General features: G+C 37.4%; 1 protein-coding gene across 9 annotated transcripts in view; it reads left to right on the top strand.

Moving 5' to 3' along the window:
* AKT3 (AKT serine/threonine kinase 3) overlaps positions 1-20498 on the top strand; it is a 310747-nt gene that overhangs the window by 220511 nt on the left and 69738 nt on the right. The gene's annotated exons all lie outside the window — the stretch shown is intronic.

Consider the following 20498-nt stretch of genomic DNA (forward strand, 5'->3'; position numbering starts at 1 on the left):
TATAGACAAGAGTGTGTGTATACACCTAATAGTGTTATTATTGCCATGATAACACTGATTGCTATGGGAAACAGAGAATGGGCACTTGAATCAGTCTGGAGGAAAGAGGGAAGAGAAAAGGAGAGAATGCCAGAGAAATGCCTTGGGTGGTTGCTATGCTAAGACTTAAGTTGAACTCTAAGTTACATCAGTACCAATGCAAAGGAGGGCATTCCAAACAAGGCAATAGAATGTGTAGAATGTGCAGGAATATGCAAATTCTCCCCCATCTGCCCAGCTACAACACAGGATGGGCAGTGCTAAAGTCCTGCAGAGGAAAGTCAGAAGTGTATGAACAAGTATTCAGTGTTGTATTAGGACAGATCTTCCAAGTAATTTGGGTTTTATCCTGAAGACAGTGAAGCATCGTGGAAGGATTTCTGTAAGAAAATGTTTCAGGAGGAGTACTTGGTAGCAATATGAAGCTTGGACTGAAGAAGACAGAATTGGAAACAGGGAAACTACTTCAGATGAGACTGCATTTAGGTTTTTCGTCATCCAGTTATAAACTGTTAGAGTCATTAATTGAGGTAATATTAGAAGGAATAAAATTCTAGGATTTAAGGACTAAACGGAAAGAGAAAAACATGGCACAGTTTTCTGCTTGTTGCTTGGGGGGACTTGTGTGGATACTGGGCTATTCAAAAAGTCAGGAAACACAGGAAGAGGAATGAGTCCCGGCATGATCATCTTTTATTGGAGGAGCCCGTTGGGGCTAACAAGGAGGTAGAGTTAGGTCAGAGGTACAAATAGGCTTCATCAGCAATGCTGAAACCAAAGAAGGGAAGAAATGTCCGTTGTGAGAAAAATATGTAAAGTTAGGACATTAGTGGCCAAGAATGGTGCCTGGGGATATCAACATGAGAGGTGTTGGCGATGAGAGAAGCCTAAGGAGAATCCTGCACAGAAGGAGCCAGGCAGGAGAAGCCTGTGAAGCCAACTATGTATAGAACAGAGTAGAGTGAATCCTGCAAGATAACAGTTGACAAATGTGCTAGAATTGGACATTGACTAGTTCCTAAGCAGAAGCATGGATTCTTCCTTTTTCTTGGGTCGATGTAAGGTGTGAACCTTGGTGATAGGATGGAATGTACAAGAGTTAGTTCAGAGCTCACTAGAACAAGGCTGTGAAAGCGAACTCATGGCACCTTTGGTAAGCAGCCATCCAGCATCTGGAGAACATACTATGAAAGCGTTCCAGTAATATGACCAGTGACATGCTGCCAACACATCCAAGTCATCTCTTTTTGTAGCTCAGGTATTACCAGAGTTCCATAAGATTACTTAAAATCTTAAAAAATAAGACAAATAAAAGCAAAAAAACAACACTGGGATGCCTCTAGTTAGGATTCTTCCCCCAAATCTTATTCACAGCCATATTTCTCTCCAGACCTCTGTAAATCTCTCTCCAGGCTGGAATTGGAAGTCAAGATATCCGTTAGGGGGTAAAGAACAGTCACTGTGTAGAAATGTTTGTTCACCTGATAAATTCTTCACACCCTTCTATTTTCTTTGTGTGGATACAGATGAACTGACACTGTGCTCATTGTACACTATATTAATCTCTTTGAAAAAATTCATTTCGTTGTTTGCATAGGACTTTCAGTTTCATGCCAGTCTTGAGATCCTCTCATACTTTAGGTTTTTCATTGTTTGTCTTCAGTGAACCCAAGTCTGCCGTTTCAAATTCACGTGAGGCAGAAGTGCCAACAGTGAGAAATTGTAGTTCTGCTCACTAATTTATGGAGGTGTGATTTGGGTGATTTTTAAATTAAAAGTATCATTTCATATTCGTAGCGATGACTTTAAAATTTTTACTAAACTTATGTGTGTATAAATATCTTTAGTGTTAGGAGTCTGGCAAGTTAATTTCTTTGCCCACCATTTTAATTATGAATATATTATGTAGGTTATATCAGAGTTTCATTGCTTTCGTCCGATGTGTTTTCAAAAATTCCCAAGCCAAGAAAGATACATTGTAAAATTCACTTTAGCACGTAAAGTTTAAGGCAAAATAAGTTTAGGAATATTTTTAGTATATACTTTAGCATAATTTTATAATATTTCAAGGCTGGCTTCCTACAGTGAATCATTAAACCAATATATCACTGGATCTAAGGTAGTAATTCAAAGCCTTCACTGGTTTCAACATCTAAGAGGCTTACTTTCATATCTAGAATCTCACTGGAGAATCTAACTGGAACTGTAGGAACCGATCAGGCATTTGCCTACTTCCACAATTCTTTTCCATGTGGTTATGGCACGGCACGGCATTTTCAAGATAATCAAACTTTGTTTTTGTTTTTAATTTTAATGTTTTATTTATATTTAAGAGAGAAACAGTGTGTGAGCAGGGAACGGGCAGAGAGAGACAGAGACAGAATCTGAAGCAGGCCTCGGGCTCCAAGCTGTCAGTACAGAGCCCAATGCGGGGCTCGAACCCATGAACTGCGAGGGTCATGACCTGAGCTGAAGTCAGACACCCAACCGACTGAGCCACCTGGGTGCCCCAGGATAATCAAACTTCTCACACAAAGGTTGGATTACCCAGAGTAAGCATTTCCAAAAAGTGAAAACAGAAGACACAATGTACGTACAATTGGAGACCTTGAAGAGAAAACACAGGGCATTGGAACACAATACCTAAACATTAAAAAGTATAATCTCCCTTCCCCCCAAAAAAGTATAATCCCCAAACACAGTATGTAGTCATTTGTGCTCTGCACCTTTCACTTAGCACGTTACTTTTAAAATTCATCAAAATGGTTGCATATATCAGTAGCTTGTTTCTTTTTATGGATTTACTCCATTACATTGTTGTATCATAATGTGCTTGTACAATCACCAGTCGATAGACATTTGGATTCTTTGCAGTTTGGGCTCTTATGAAAAATGTTCTTGTGAATATTTCAGTACAAAACTTTATATGGACATTTATTTTTACTTGGGTAAATACCTAGGAATGCTATTTCTGTGTCCTCTGGTGTGTCCAACTTTGTAAGAAACCGCCAGGGGCGCCTGGGTGGCGCAGTCGGTTAAGCGTCCGACTTCAACCAGGTCACGATCTCGCGGTCCGGGAGTTCGAGCCCCGCGTCAGGCTCTGGGCTGATGGCTCAGAGCCTGGAGCCTGTTTCCGATTCTGTGTCTGCCTCTCTCTCTGCCCCTCCCCCGTTCATGCTCTGTCTCTCTCTGTCCCAAAAATAAAATAAACGTAGAAACCGCCAAATTTCATTTTACATTTCTGAGATGTTACTCAGCATCATCACCGCGCTTGGCATGGTTAGTCTTTTTAAAATTTTACCCATTTTAGTGAGTGTGGAGTGGTAGCTTGTAGTTTGAATGTGAACTTCCTGAACAACTAATAATATTGAACACCTTTTCCTCTGTTGATTTGCTATTTGGATGTCTTCTTTATTGAAGTATCTGCTAAAATATTTTTGGCCACTCTTTAATTGGGTTGTTTGTCTTTTTTAAAATTGAGTAGTCAAAATTCTTCATATATTCTAGATACAAGTGCTTTATTATATAGATGTTTTGCAAATATTTTCTCCCAGTCTGTGGTCTGCCTTTTCATTTTTTTTTAATGGCAAATTTTTCTCTCACCCTAACAAACCTCTCATGCCCCTTTACAGTCCATGCATCCCATCACCCCCTTCCTTGTAACCACTGATACGGTTTCTTACAAGTGTCGTTTGAAGGACAAGTCTTTTAAATTAGATGAAATACATCTCATGAGGGTTTTGTATATGAGTGGTTTGTGCATTTTATGTTTAAAACATCTTTTCCTCACCCAAGTTAAAAATTTTTCTCCCATGTTTTCTTCTTTTTCCTTTTTAAGTTTATTTATTTGTTTTGAGGGAGGGAGAGAGAGAGAAAGAGAGAGAGAGAGAAAATGTGCATGAGCAGGGGAGGGACAGAGACAGAGGCAGAGAGGGAATCCCAAGCAGGCTGTGTGCTGTCAGCACAGGAGTCTGACAAGGGGCTTAATCTCATGAACCTCGAGGTCATGACCTGAGCCAAAACCTGGAGTCACTTGGATACTTAACTGACTGAGCTATCCAGGTGCACCACTCCTCCCCAACCCATGTTTTCTTCTAAAAGGGTTAAATGTTTTAGCACTTAAATTTAGGTCTGTGATCCATTTCAAGTTAATTTTTGTATATGGTGCTATATAAGCGTCAGAGTTCTTTTTTTTTTTTTAACAGTTGGATATCTAACTGTTTCAGCATATTTGTTGAAAATGCCATCTTTTTCCCACTAAATTACCCTGCCACCTTTGTCAAAAATCAGTTGACCATGTACGTGTGGGTTGATACCTGGGCCCCCTGTTTTGTTGCATTGATCTAGATCTATCCATTCTTATCCCTGTCACACTATCGTTAGCATTTTTACTTTAGAGAAAGTGTTAAAATTAGACAGTTTGGGTCTTTCCCTTCTGTTCTTTTAAAAAATTGTTTTTACAACCCTATTTCCTTAACATTTACATATAAATTATAGAATAATCTTGTTGTTTCTATGTAAAGGTCTCCTGGATTTTAATTGGGATTGTGTTAAATCTGTTGATCAATTTGGAGAGAATTTATGTGTTAATAATAATGTGTTCTGATCCATGAACATGATACATATCTTTCCCATTATTTAGGTTTTCTTTAATTTTTTCAGCAGTATTGTGTAGTTTTTAGTGCATAGGTCTTGAATATTTTTTGTTAAATTTACCCTGAACTGTTTTATGTTTTTGATGTTTTTATAAGTGATTGGTTTGAACTTGCAAATTTGAATTGTTTGTTGATAATATTATATAGAAATTCAATTGATACTTCTTCCCCTTGAATCTTGCATTCAATTGCTAAAAATATTTTTTGTAAATATGTTGAGATTCTCTGTGTAGATGATCATATCATGTGAGAATAGAGGCAATTTTACTTATTTCTAATCTCATGCATTTTTATTCTTTTTTTTACCATCTAGGACCTCCAGGACAGTGTTAAATAGCATAGTGAGAGCAGACATTCTTGCCTTATACCTGATCTTAGGGTGAAAGCATTCATATTTTCACCAAGAAATATGTTGTTAGCTGTAGGTTTTTCATAGATGCCCTTCATCAAGTTGAAGACATTTTTTTTTATTCCTACTTTGCTGAGCTTTTTTAAAAAAAATCCTTGGGGCGCCTGGGTGGCGCAGTCGGTTAGGCGTCCGACTTCAGCCAGGTCATGATCTTGCCGTCCGTGAGTTCGAGCCCCGCGTTGGGCTCTGGGCTGATGGCTCAGAGCCTGGAGCCTGTTTCCGATTCTGTGTCTCCCTCTCTCTCTGCCCCTCCCCCGTTCATGCTCTGTCTCTCTCTGTCCCAAAAATAAATAAACGTTGAAAAAAAAAAAAATCCTTATAGGATGTAATATTTTGTCAAATGATTTCTCTGTTTCTATTGTGATGGCCATGTGGTTTTTTTTCTTTATTCTGCTAATATACTGCATTTTGTTGTTGAGTTTTTAATGTTAAACCAACTTTGAATTTCTTAGATAACTTGGTTGTGAGGTATTATCCTCTTCATGTGTTGTCAGATCCAGTTTGCAAGATTTTGTTAAGAGTTTTAAATCTTTGTTCCTTTGTAATATTGTTTAGGTCCCTCCTTTTCCCTTCCCCAAGTAATGTCTCTGGGTTTGCGTTCGAGATAATGTTGGCCTCTTGAAATGAATTGGGAAGCATTGCTTCCTGTTCTGTTTTCTGGTAGATTTTATCAGTGAAATTTTTGGACCAAGAGTTTTCTTTTTAAGAAGGCTTATAACAATGAATGGTGGAGGGTGGGGAGGAATACATATATATATAAAATAAAATGCATGGATATATTGCCATGCATTTTATTTTTTCTTGAGTGGGCTTTGGTAGTTTATGTGTTTCCAAGAATTTATTCCTTTCATTTAAATTTTTAAGTGTATTTGCTTAATACTGTTTTCTTTAAAAAAATTTTTTTTTTTGATGTTTATTTATTCTTGAGAGAGAGAGCATGAGTGGGAGAATGGCAGAACGAGAGAGGAACACAGAATCTGAAGCAGGCTTCAGGCTCTGAGTTGTTAGCACATAACCCAATGCGGGGCTGAAACTCACAGACTGTGAGATCATGACCTGAGCCGAAGTCAGACGCTTAACTGACTGATCCACCCAGGCGCCCCTGCTTAATATTGTTAATGTTCCCTGGTATTGCATCAGTGTCTGGGAGCAGTGGTTTGTGTCTCTCTTTTAATATTTCAACTTGTGTCTTCTCTCTTTATTTCTGATCATTTTTCCTAAAAGTTAATAATTTTTATTGATATTTTAAGCTGTAGTTTTTATTGATTTATTTCTCTTATTTTGAGTTATCTATTTCATTGACTTTTGCTCTTTATTATTTCCTTCGTTCTGGTTACTGTGGGTTTAATTTGCTTTTCTTATCCTTGTTTCTAATGTGGAAACTTACAGCATTTATTTAAGCCTTTTTTATTTTCTGATCGAAGTATTTCATGTATAAACTTCCCTGTAGAAACCAATTTTATGTTATATGTTATATAAATATTTATAGCATATTTTTAATCTTATATAGGTTTTTACTTGGTTTTAATGTCTCTTATTCTTTTCCCAAATTTACTAATTTATCAAGTCATGTTTTCTTTGACCAGTGGACTATTTAAAGGTGTATGTTTTCCAAATAAGATTTGTTTATTCATTCAGAAATATTTAGAGGTGCCTGGGTGGCTCAGTTGGTTAAGCATCTAACCTCGGCTCAGGTCATGATCTCACGGTTCATGCGTTCAACCCTGCGTTGGGCTCTGTGCTGACAGCCCAGAGCCTGGAGCCTGCTTAGGATTCTTTGTCTCCCTCTCTCTGCCTCTCCCTAGCTTGTGTTCTTTCTCAAAAATGAATAAACGTTAGAAGAAAGGAAGGAAGGAAGGAAGGAAGGAAGGAAGGAAGGAAGGAAGGAAGGAAAAGAAAAATATTTATTGAGTGCTTATTGTGTTCCAGTCTTAGGGTGCACTGGGGTGAGTAAAACAGTCATAAAATAAACCCAACAAATGTATTGTAATAGCACCGAACAGATGCTATGAGAGGGAATGGAGAACCTACTTCCTATAAATTGAGTTGCCTGGCTTGAGGAAGTTGCACTTAGACTGAGACTTGACTGCAAAAAGGATGGGGAAGCAGGTACCGGGGAAGGAGCTGCACGCACGGAGGCTGTGAAGAGAGCAGCTCTGAGATGCGACCGCAGCACATAGCTACGCACTGATCTTTCAGCACAGATGGGTGGCTGTCGTCTTCTCATTCTGCACCTTGAGAAGCTGCACTCTGTAGTAGGTTCTTTGTCCTATGCAGTTCATACTATGCAATTATGAAGGAGACTCATGAGCGAGATTTCTTCTTAATGGAATAATTTATACATTGACTGTCTCAAATTCACAGAAACTGTAGTTTTAGTGTCATAAATAGATGATATGCCTTAGAGACAGATGACCTAAGTTTGAACTCAGCCCTACCACTTAATAGCTATGGGACGCTAGGTGAATTTTATGCCATCTCTAAGCCTTAGTTTTCTCATTTCTGTGATGCAGATAAGAATCTACTTATTTTATAAGGGGCGTTTTGAGGATTATGCATGTAAGTCACTTAGTACAGTGCCCAGCAAGTAGAGGTATTCGAAAATAATGCCTAATGTGATAATATGGGAATAGTCACTTCAACTTACTATATTTTATCATCTGTAATATGGAGATAACATTATGTAGCTTTTATGATTGTTAGAATGCACTTCCCTGAGTGCTCAAAATGATAATGTTTATTATTTTTATTGTATTGGTATTAGATATATTTCATAAATAGCCCAGATATTTCACATATATCCTAATAAATACAAATATTTTAAAATAATGACCTTGGGAACATTCACCTTTTTAAAAGTATGTTTTATTTTCCAAATGAAGAATCTGTTAATATTTAATGTGATAGAACTGAGCAATCTCTTCTTTATCTTGTTAATGTAGTTTCAATAAAATATTTTCATATAAATTATTTAAATTGTAATAGTATATTGGGAATTTAAAATTAATTTTTAAAGGAATTACTAATTTTTTAAAACTTGTTTTAGAGAGGGCATAAGCAAGAGGTGGGGGTGGAGAGGGAGAGAGAGAGAATCTCAAGCAGGCTTAATGCTCAGTGTGGAGCCCAACATGGGGCTCGATCCCACAACCCTGGGATCGTGACCTGAGCCGAAATTAAGAGTCAGACAGTCAACCAGCTGAGCCACACAGGCATCCCTAAAAGGAAATTATTTTTTGTACTTTTCACATTATTAAGTATTTTCATTATTTGACTTTTAATCCCAGAAAATTTTCTTAACTTGTCTTGCATTACTTCTTTAAAACTTGCCCATTTAGGAGCACTTGGATGGCTCAGTTGGTTGAGCATCTGACTTCGGCTCGGATAATGATCTCACAGTTCATGGGTTCGAGCTCCGTGTCAGACTCTGTGCTGACAGCTCAGAGCCTGGAGCCGGCTTTGGATTCTGTGTCTCCCTCTGCCCCTCCCCCACTCACACTCTGTCTCTCCCAAAAGTAAATAAGCATTTTAAAAAATATAAAAATTGCCGGTTGACAGGCTATTTTTTCAGATATCAGGCACCTACTTGGTGATCTAGAATTCATATATTTTCCTACTTGTAAGAAGAGGCCAAGAAGTAGAGGCTGTAGGGCTGGAGGCATTTAACTGATAATTTATGGCTATCACGGCTGCCACCAACCAAGTGTTTCATTGTCCAGCAACTTTGACCTTAGATCCCTTTCATTTTTTCTGTAACATCATAAAGGTTTAATTTGTATTTCAAGAAATTTTAATTTAACTAGGCTATTAAAATACAGCATTTTTTGTTCTTCTGTCTATATCACAATCGTTTCTGAAAGAACTTTCCTTGAAAACTAATGCAGACTCTGGAGTTAGCCTGTGAAGAGGGTAGACACAGTCTAGAAGATAATTCTATGAATTGCCTGTTAAATGTAAGAATGCTTGCATTCAGAGTATCCTTCCATTCGAAGTACTTGAATACTAAGTATTCAGGTGTTTGTTTTATAATGTAATTAATACTGTTCCGGTTTTATATGTAGTATTTGCTGTGGACTGAGTATTTGTGTCCCCCTCACCACAGAACTCATGTGTTGAAACCTAGCCCCCAAGGTGATGATATTAGGAGGTGGGGTCTTTGGAAGGTGATTAGTCATGAGCATGGAACCCTCATGAGTGGGATTAGTGTACTCATAAAAGAGACTCCAGAGAGTTTCCTTGCCCCTCCCACCATGTGAGGATACAGAAGAAAGACAGCCATGACAGACTGGGAAGGAAGTTCTCACCTGACCCCCAGTCTGCCAGTGCCTTGATCTTGGACTCATCAGAACTGTGAGAATAAATTTCTCTTGTTTACAAGCGACCCCCAGTCTGTGGCATTTTGTTACGGCAGCCTAAACAGACTTAAGACAGCGGCAGCCTAAACAGACTTAAGACAGCGGCAGTCATCCAGTAGTTTCCCTGCAGGTGGGCCAGAGCCATTCTTTTCATCTTGTCTTTTTGTAAACCCAGGGGAAGTGTTAATCCGCACATCGCACAGATTGGCATTTCTTGTTGCTTACTTACTTACTGTCTTTAGGATATTTAAGTTTGAGCTTCAACAGATATTATGGCAGTGAATGTAGTCATTGAAATTGAACATATTTTGTTACTCTGGAGTTAAGTTTTTTTGTTTTTTGTTTTTTGTTTGTTTGTTTGTTTTACTATTACAAAGGAATGACTGAAAGTTGTAAAGGTAGTATTTGCAAGAAAAAAAGTTGTGTTGTAAATCTTAGACTGCAATGATAATTGTTAGGAACTTTTTAAAGTCCAGGTTTTTTGTTGTTGTTTTTGAAAAATTCCATTAAAAACTAAATTTTTGCAGTGAAGGAAATGACCAACAAAGCTAAAAGGTAACCTACTGAATGGAAGAAGGTATTTCTAAATACATCCAATAAGGATTTAATTTTTTTTAATGTTTATTTGTTTTTGAGAGAGAGAGAGAGAGAGAGAGCACAAGTAGGGGAGGAACAGAGAGAGGGAAACACAGAATCCAAAGCAGGCTCCAGGCTCTGAGCTGTCAGCACAGAGCCTGACGTGGGGCTTGAACTCATGAACTGTGAGATCATGATCTGAGCTGAAGTCAGATGCTCAACTGACTGAGCCACCCAGGTACCCCATCCAATGAGGATTTAATATCTAAAATATATGAAAAACTTACACAACTTAATATTTTAAAAAACAATTCTGTTACATAATGGGCAGAGGACTTGAATAGACTTTTTTCAAAGAAGACATATAAATGGCCAATAGACACATGAAAATATGCTCAACATCACTCATCATCAAAAAATGCAAATCACAACCATGATGGGATATCACCTCACTCACACTCATCCGATTGGCTGTTAACAAAAAGACAAAAAATAACAGTGTTGGTGACAACGTAGTGGGAAGGGAGCCCTGGAACACTGTTGATGGGAATGCAAATTGGTGCAGTGACCATGGAAAACAGCATGGACGTTTCTCAAAAAATTAAAAATAGAACTACCATATGACCCAGCAAACTCCACTTCCGGGTCTTTATTCAAAGTAAATGAAAACTAATTTGAAAAGATATATGTACCTCTATGCTCATTGCAGCATGATTTACAATAGCCAGGATATTTGAAAGCAACCTTAGTGACTGCTGATAGATGAATGGATAAAGAAGATGCTGTATCTCTCTATCTATAACTTTTATTACTTTGTGTGTACATAATGTATACATACACAAACATACATTTACGATGGAGTATTACTCATCTATAAAAAACAGTGAAATCTTGCTGTTCATGACAACATGGATGGACCTAGAGGGTATTATGCTAAGTGAAATGAATCAGAGAAACAGATACCATATGATTTCACTTGTATATGGAATCTAGAAAACAAAGCAAATGAACAAATAAAACAAATAGACTCATAGATACAGGAAATAAACTTGGTTACCACAGGGGGAGGGCTGGGTGAAATAGGTGTAGGGGACTAAGGTGTACAAACTTTTAGTTATACAATAGATTAGTCATGGGGATGTGACATACAGCATAGGTGATATGGTCAGTAATACTCTAATAACTTTGGTGACAGATCATAACTGGAGATTGTGGGGATCACTTCATAATATATAAAAATATCAAATCACTGTCCTTATGATGTACTCCTGAAACTAGTGGGACATTGTACGTCAATTACACTTCAGTTAAAAAGAATGTAACTGTTTTGCAAGATATAGCAATTTATTTTCAAAATAAACATTGCCGGTTTTGTGAAGAAATAGTCTTATTTAGTAGGTTAAGATCATCTGTTTACATTAGTGTCTTCCTAACAGCTTGACGAAGTACAACACACAAAAGACATGTAGTCGTTCCCTTAAAGGAACTTAAATTTCTAAACTTTCTATGTTTTTTGCTTGAGTAGCAAGTAACTCGTTGTTTTTGAACAAAAACAAGAATATTCAATTGTTTTATATGATTTTGTTATGCTTCTAATAAAAATATTTTGAGAAGTGTAAACCTTATTTTCCCTATAGATAATTATTTGGAAAGTATTTTTGAATTTCCCTTTATTCTTTACATATTTATTGAGCACATATTATGTGCTACGTATTAGGTTTGGCTCTGAAGATTCAAAGCTCTAGAGTACTTATATGGTCTTTTCCTGTGCTTTTCCCTGTGCTTCTGCCAGGAAAACAAAACTAATACAGCATTAAATTAGCCACGAGGGTTAACAGTACATGTATTTGAAAGCTTTGCAAAGTTTCTGATTACAGTGTAACAACTGCATGTCCATTGCAGAACATCAAAAAGCCAAAAAAGCAGTTATTTTAATTCAGTTGTAAAATAAATTTATTGACTGCTTGCTAGAAGCTAGTCACTGTATACTTGGTATATGACATGAACAAGACAGATGGCCTCTGTATTTATGGAAATCATAGTGTTTGGGGAATTCATATCAAACAAATAATTATAAGTGATTTTCAAGGTAAAAAACAGAAGATGAAAACCACTCTAAATCTCACCGCCTAGCAATAATTGCTCTCACCATGTTAATATATTTTCCTGTTTTTATACTGTACATGTTTTCCATTTTATTTAGTATTCTACAATATATACTAATTGTCTACTGATTAATTATGTAGATATACTATAATTTATCAAATCCTTACCAAATTTGGGGACATTTAGATTATTTCCTTAACTTAATCAACTTTGCTTGGGTATAATCTACATGCAATAAAATGTGCTCCCTTTAAATACACATTACATGAGTCTTGACAAACAACATTACGTGCATGGAGTCCCCATTATAATAAAGATGTGGAATATTTCTGTTGCCTCAAAAAGTTCTGACATGCCATCTGTTACCCCGTCCTGCACCCACACTAGGCCCTAGGCAACCAGTGACCTGCTTTGTGACACTAAAGATTTGATTTACCTTTCCTAAAGTTTCTTTGAAATTGAATCATATAATATATACTGCTCTGTGTGTTTCTTTTCCTCAGCCTAAGGTTTTTGAGTTTATTCTTTTTGTGGCACTTCTCAATAGCTTGTTCCTTTTCTTGCTGAGTCGTGATGGATTGCATGGCTAGACGAAGATCTGCCCTGCTCTTGGTGTACATTTGGACTGACTACAGTTATTTCCTAATAAAAAGGCTGATACACACATTCATGTACAGGTTTTCTTTTCTCTTAGGTAAGCACTGAGGAGTATCATTGCTGAGTTTGTGGTAAACATACGTTTATGTTTTATTAAAAAAGTCCAGAATTGTTTTCTAAAGTAGTGTCATTTGACATTTCTGATAGCAATGTAGTGAGAATTCTAGTTACTCCACAACACTTGGTGGGGTCGATCTCTTTAATTTAGTTATTCTAGTCAGAATGTAGACGTGTATTATTGTGGTTTTAAGGTGCATTTCTCTGATGATTAAAATGATATTAAATATCTTTTCACACACTTCTTGGCTATTCATTTCTTGTGACCTGTCCAAATACTTTGCCTAATTTATTAATTGGATTATTTTCTCATTGTTATTATAAGAGTTCTTCATATGTTCTGGTTACAAGTAGTTTGCCAAATATATGCATCAAAATTATTTCCCCCATACTCTACCTTGTCCTTTCATCATCTCACTGATATTTTTTGACAACAGTTTTTAGTTTTGAAGTCTCAATTTCTCAATTCTTGTCTTTTCTGGTTTTTATTTTTTTGGTCTGCTATCCAAGAAGTCTTTGTCTACCCTAAATCATAAATATTTTCTTCTAGAACTTTATAGTTGTATCTGCTACATTTGGATCTATGACCTATTTTAAATTGATTTTTATGCATATGAAAAGGTAAGGATTGGTGTTCCTTTTTTCCCCCATATGGATATCCAGTTATTCCAGCGTCTTTTATTGGAAGTACTGTACTCTGCCCCATTGAATGACCTTAACACTTTTGTCAGAAATCAATTTGTCACGTATTTGTATGTTTCTGGACTCCCCACTGTGTTCTATAAGTTGATGTGGCGTTCTTTACACTGATACCATATTGTCTTGATTATGGTAGCTTTAAAGTATATCTTAAAATTAGGAAGAATACTGTTGTTTCTCAGAATTGTTGTGGCCCTTTTAGGTCCTGTACATTTCCATATCAATCTAGTATCAGCTTCTTAATCTTTACAGAGAAAGCCTGCTGGGACTATGATGCATTTGCTTTGAGTCTATAGATCATTTTGGGGAAAACTGACATGTCAACAATATTAGTGTTGTGATCTATGTGCTCAGTGTGTCTGTTTACTTTTGTCTTCTCTAATTTCTACTGACACATTTTGTAATTTTCATTGTGTAAGTCTTGCACGACTGTTACCAATTTTTCCCTTACGTATTTCTACTGGTTTTTTTCATTGCCAGTTGTTTATTGCTAGCATATAATACATTTGAGCTTTTGTGTATTGACCTTGTATCCCATGGGTTTCTGAAGCTCACTTGTTGTTTTATAATTTTTTTGGTAAATTTCTTTGGAATGCCTTTGTAGACAGGCTTACTGCCTGTGAATAAAGGCAGTTTTACTTCCTTTCCAATCTGAATGACATTCATATATTTGTCTGTCTGTCTGTCTGTCTGTCTGTCTGTCTATGCCTTATTTCACCTGGCTAAGAACTCCTGCACAATGCCAAGTAAAAGAAGTGAACATCCTTGTTCCCACTCTCAGAGGGAAAAGAGATTCAGTCTGTCATTATTAAGTGTGATAATAGCTATACATTTTTAAATGCCTTTTATCAGGTTGAAGAACTTCTCTCCTGTTCCTGCTTTGTTAAGAGATTTTAGTATCAGTGGCCATCAAGTTTTCTTAAAACTTCTTCTGCATTGCTTGAGATGATCGTATGGTTTGCCCTTTTTTAGTCTGTTAATACAGTGAATTACATTGGTTTCAAATGTTAAACCAATCTTTCATTCTTGGAATTAACCATCGCTAGTCATGTTGTATTGTCAGCCTTTGTTGGATATGATTTGGTAAAGTTTTGTTAAGACTTTTTACATCTGTGATTATGAGGAATATTGATACCTTTCATGTAGTAGCTTTGGTTTTGTATTAAGGTAATGCTGGCCTTGTGTAAAGTATTTCCTCCTCTTATTTTCTGCAAGTATTTGCGTGAAGTTGTTATGATCTCTTCTTTAGGAGTTTGGTAGTATTCACTAATATTTTATTTGCAAGTTTTGGGGGAACTGCATTTATGGGGGTTAGGTTTTAAATACAGACTCATGCTTACCCCTTTTTATTTTCAAGTTAGGTTGTACCATTTCACATACCATAAGACCCTTTGACCTGAACACCTTCATTTCCCCCCTTCAGGCTTTTATGCTACTGTTAATACATTTTACCTTTATATATGCCATAAATGCCACTATGCATTGTTGTTTTTGTTTTAAACCAGAACTGTCTTTTAAAAAGATTAATAACTCAAGAAAAATCAACATATATTTACCCACAAAGTTATGATTTACAGTCTCTTCTTTACCTTGTGCAGATCCAGTTTTCCATCAGGTACCATTTTGCTTCAGCCTGAAGCATTTACCTTGAACATTTATAGTGTAGTGTTTCTGGGGCTCATTTCTCTAACCTTTTCCATGTCCCCAAAAGGCTCTATTTTACTGTCATTTTTGAAAAGATACTTTAGCTGTGTATAAAATTCTAGTTTGCCTGTTCTATATTTACTTACTATCAAGGTGCCCCTCCACTTTCTCCTGGTTTGCAGAGGTTTTTTTTTTTTTTTTTAATCTTTATTTATTTTTGAGAGAGTGAGAGAGAGAGAGAGAGACAGAGTGAGAGCAGGGGAAGAACAGAGAGAGAGGGAGACACAGAATCCGAAGCAGTCTCCAGGCTCTGAGCTGTGAGCACAGAGCCCGATGTGGGGCTCGAACCCACGAACCATGAGATCATGACCTGAGCCGAAGTCGGACGCTTAACCGACTGAGCCACCCAGGCGCCCCTACACAGTTTCTGACAAGGAGTGTGCACTCATTCTTTGGTCCCTGTGGTTGACATGTCTCTTTTATTTTTGCATTTTTAAAAATTGTTTTTAGGGGCGCCTGGGTGGCTCAGTTGGTTGGGCAGCCGACTTCGGCCCAGGTCATGATCTCGCGGTTTGTGAGTTCGAGCCCCGTGTCAGGCTCTGTGCTGACAGCTCAGAGCCTGGAGCCTGTTTCGGATTCTGTGTCTCCCTCTCTCTGACCCTCCCCCATTCATGCTCTGTCTCTCTCTCTCTATCTCAAAAATAAATAAACGTTAAAAAAAAATTTAAAAAAAAATTGTTTTTAATGTTTATTTTTGAGAGAGAGAGACGAAATGTGAGTGGGGGAGGGACAGAGAGAGAGAGAGGGAGAAATAGAATCTGAAGCAGGCTCCAGGCTCTGAGCTGTCAGCACAGAGCCTGACATGGGGCTCAAACTCATGAACTGTGAGATCATGACTTGAGCGGAAGTCAGATGCCCAACCAACTGAGCCACCCAGGTGCCCCTTAACGTGTCTCTTTACCACCACCCCTGTCCTATTAAACTTTTCTTTTATCCCTTGCTTTCAACTATTTAATTATGATGTGTCTTCTAGGATTTTCTTTACATTTCTTTGTTTCCCTGTTTGTTTATTTACTTATTTTGAGAGAGAAAGAGAGCATGAGCAGAGGAGAGGCAGACAGAGAGGGTGAAATAGAATCCCAGTCAGGCTCTGCATTGTCAACACAGATCCCAATGCGGAGCTTGAACTCACAAACAAGGAGATCAAGATCTGAGCCAAAATCAAGAGTCAGATATTTAACCAACTGAGCCACCCAGGCACCCCTCTTCACATTCCTTTCAGTTGGGTTTTCTTTTAAGTCTTTGTGAATCTGCAGGCTTATAGTTTCATCAGATTTGAAAACTTTTTGGACATTATTCAAGTGTTTTTTTTCTGTTCATTCATTTCTCTCACCCGATCCTCAGAAATGCACTTATACATATGTTAGACTGCGGGATATCATCCCACGGTTTATCAATGCTCTGTTCATCTTTTTCATTATTTTTTTATATCTTTAACTTTAGATCTGTTTCCTGTGTCTTAAAGTCTGTTACCATTTTTTTCTCCAGTGTCTAGCATGCTGTTAATTAAATCAGTTTTTTGTTTTTCATCTAGGACATCTCAGACTTCATCTCTTGAAGTTTAATTTGGGACTTTTCTTTCTTTCTTTCTTTCTTTCTTTCTTTCTTTCTTTCTTTCTTATATTTATTTATTTTTGAGAGACAGAGTGAGACAAAGTGAGACTGGGAGAGGGGCAGAGAGAGAGGGAGACACAGGATTGGAAACAGGCTCCAGGCTCTGAGCTGTCAGCACAGAGCCTGACGCGGGGCTCGAACCCACAGACTGTGAGATCATGACCTGAGCCGAAGTCGGCCGCTCAACCGACTGAGCCACCCAGGCGCCCCTAATTTGGGACTTTTCATAGCTCCCATTTATTTCCTTATGCTTCTCTCTCTACCTTTTGAACTTTTAGACTATATCTTAATAGCTATTTTATCATAGTATTCTTCTATCTCTGTCATTTGTGTCACTTTCTGAGTGACACATTTTTCTCCTACTAATGGGTTATATTTTCCTAGTTCTTTTTGTGCCTGATAATTTTTCATTGGATGATGTTGTTCTTACTTATAAACGGTGATCATTTCCAGGCTTGCGTTTAACCGTAGACTGGCCACGCTAGCCTTTGCTGTGACACTGGTATTGCCGCACTGCCCAGGCAGGAACCTCACTGACTGTCCTGGGTGCCACATTTCTTAGGAGGCCTTTCCATCCTGCCTGGCAAGGATGCAAAGCACTTTGGGCTCTGTGTGAGCCTGGGATCGTTTCACCTGGTCTTTTCCAGGGTCTCTTTCCCTGGCCTCAGCCTTTTTCTTACATGTTTGTAAGTAACATCCTTACTATTTGGATATTCCTACTGGATACAGAATTTTAAGATGCCTTTTTGTTTTTCATTTAGCCACTTGGCCGTATTGCTCCATTGCCTTTTTGCTTACGTAGCCTCTGAAAAATCTAGGATTATTCTCCTATTTGTTCTTCTGTATGTTATGTTTCCCCAACCTCAGAATTTTTAAAAGCTTTTCTGCCACCAGTTTTTTGGTGATTTGAATGTGCTCTGTCTTCCTACGTTCCAGTAGTTCATGCATGTTTGTGAATTTTCATCATGTTGAGGTTCATTGAGATACACAGATGTATGCATTTTTCATTTTTATCCAAGTTTGGAGAATCTGGGACATCATTTTGCAGGTGTCTCCCTCCCTTTTTCAGGAACTGCCATTACGCATATGTTAGCTTCCTTGATGCTGTCAACCCGTCACTAAGGCTCTTTTTAAGTTACAGTTTGTCTAGTTTCTTTTATTGTGATTTGATACTCATTGCTTTTCTTCTCTTGCAGTGTCCAATTTGTTGTTAATCCCATCTACTGAAATTTTTCAGATACTGTACACTTTATCTCTAGAAGTCCCATTTATTTCTATTTCTATTTCCCTTTATCTCATGTACTGTTTTAAAGTCAGTCTATTAAATCCATCACCCCTGCTATTTTTAAGGTCTGTGTCTAATGACTGATTTTTCTCTTGGTTATGGGTCTTATTTCCTGCATCTTCTTATGTCTAGTAATTACTGCTTGCATAGTAGATCATTGGAATTTTACATGAATGTCTGGGTTTTGTTGCCTTCTTCGTATTTGTTAACCTTGATAATGTACTTGTTTAACTTGTGCTTTGACTTTTTTGAAATACCTACTGAATGCCTGGCTATTCACTAATGACACTGTTTTGACTGCGTAGAAATTGAATGTCTGTCAGCTCGGAGTGACCTCTGGGAATTATTTGGCATAAAGATCTCCATTCCTACTCTGCTGGTTTTCCTAGAGTTTACCCTCACACACTACAGTGCTCACTACTCTGTGGCATACTAAACGATGTGGATTTTGTGTGGCTTCTTGCTCACTGGTGTTCTCTTCAGCAAATGCCATCTACCTCACCCTCCTCAAAATCTGCTCTCATTCTCTGGTGGTGAGACCTTGAATCATGCTTGGGATTTCCTTTCCTGCCAGTGATGTTCCACCCAGCACCCCCGGACAGAAGATGGGTGGCTTTAGGATTCACTCATTTGTTTCCCTTTTCAGAAGGATCTTGGTCCTGTGCTGCCTCTTGTCCAGTATCTAAAAAGAATTCTGTTACATATTTTTCGTAATTGTCATTTTTTTGTTGTATGCATTTCTGCCAAGTTGTGTAAGGCAAGAGGGTAAGTCTGGCCCCATGGACTTTCTATTCTACTTTTCTAGTTTTTTAATTATTAGTTTAATATATTATGTTTAACTATTAGTTACATCAGAAGTTATTTTGATACGGGATTAGATGAGAAATCTAATTTTTTTCAACATGGTAGGAAGCCTGTGTTCACATTTTTGTCATTGTATACACTGCTACAGAGAATATCCTTATGTAGAAGATTTACACATTTCCTTTTTTTAAAAAGGAAATTTCTAGAAGAGAAACTGTGGTGCTTTAAAAATTATCATAGTATCTATTTCCGGTTGCCCTGTGAAGAGTTGCTGTCTGCTTACATCCCAACCACGAGCGTATAAAGATACTTATCTCACGACACTTCCATTGACAATGCTATTTCTGGATATGCTAAATTGCCCCGTTTACGTGTTTATCTCTACTTTATTGATTATTATAATGTGGCATGTTTTCATAAACTGTTCATTTGTAGTCCTCTCATTTTAATTGTGTCCTTTTCCCTTTTTTCCTTGTGTCTTAGTCTTTTAATTTTTTTCATATGATTTCTTTATATCTGTATGCCATCTTTTTCTCTTCCTAGTGCTCAACACAGTGACTTGAAAATAATTAATGCTCACTAAGTGGAAAGTTGGTTTAAAGCCAAGGTAGAAACTGAGAAGGAATGTCCAGAGAGTTAGCTAGAAAATCAGGAGAGAGAGCTGTATTACCAACGGCAAGGAACACGTTCAAGAAGGGGGCCAATAGCTGATGTTGTCAGTTCCAGAGCAGGAAGACATAAATAGATCATTGGATTTGGCAATTAAGAGAATATGGGTTATCATAGCAAGAATAAGTTCCATAAGATAACAAGGGTATACATCAGAGGACAGCAGATTGAGAAATTATTCTTCTCCTTAAGTATCTTTTTTTTTTTTTTTTTAGCTGATATTTTTATAGAAATTGGCTGGGAGACAAATTGAAGAATATGGTCTAAGCAAAGCTGTAGAAGGCTGCACGTATTATATTGATTTAGGGAGGATCTTTATCTTTTGTGTGGCAGATGAGTAGGTAGGCTTGACATTGTTTTAAGAAAAGTTAGGAATCTAAACAGTATTTTCATCCCATTAGAAGGTTGCCATAAATCTACGTAGAGATCACAGGGGTTCCTTCATCCAAGTTAGTGATATTTTGTGTAAAGGGCAGCAGAAGTTACTTGGTCCAGAAATTTTTCAGAGTGGCTTTACTGATAATGGAAACTTCTTTCTACCTCTCATCCTCATTTGAATGGTTATGCATTCATAATATATATCTGCCTATATAAATGAGTGAGTTCTGAGAAATATCCCTGAGTAATTATATGCAGTGGTTTTATTTTGGCATACTGTATTTGATCACTTGTAAGGCGTATTTAACATTTCTGTAGTCAGAATGCCTTCTATATTGTCTTTTATATTTGATGGTTTATTAATAGTTTTAATTGACAGCTTTTTTGTTTCTTTTTTTGTTAAGTTTATTTAGAGAGTGCGCGCGCGTGTACCTGTGCTAGCGGGGGGTGGGGTGGGGGGTGGGGGGGGCAGGAAAGGAGGGAGAGAGAGAATC

Source organism: Prionailurus viverrinus, chromosome F1 (genome assembly GCF_022837055.1).
Source record: "Prionailurus viverrinus isolate Anna chromosome F1, UM_Priviv_1.0, whole genome shotgun sequence".
In the NCBI taxonomy this organism is placed as follows: Eukaryota; Metazoa; Chordata; class Mammalia; order Carnivora; family Felidae; genus Prionailurus; species Prionailurus viverrinus.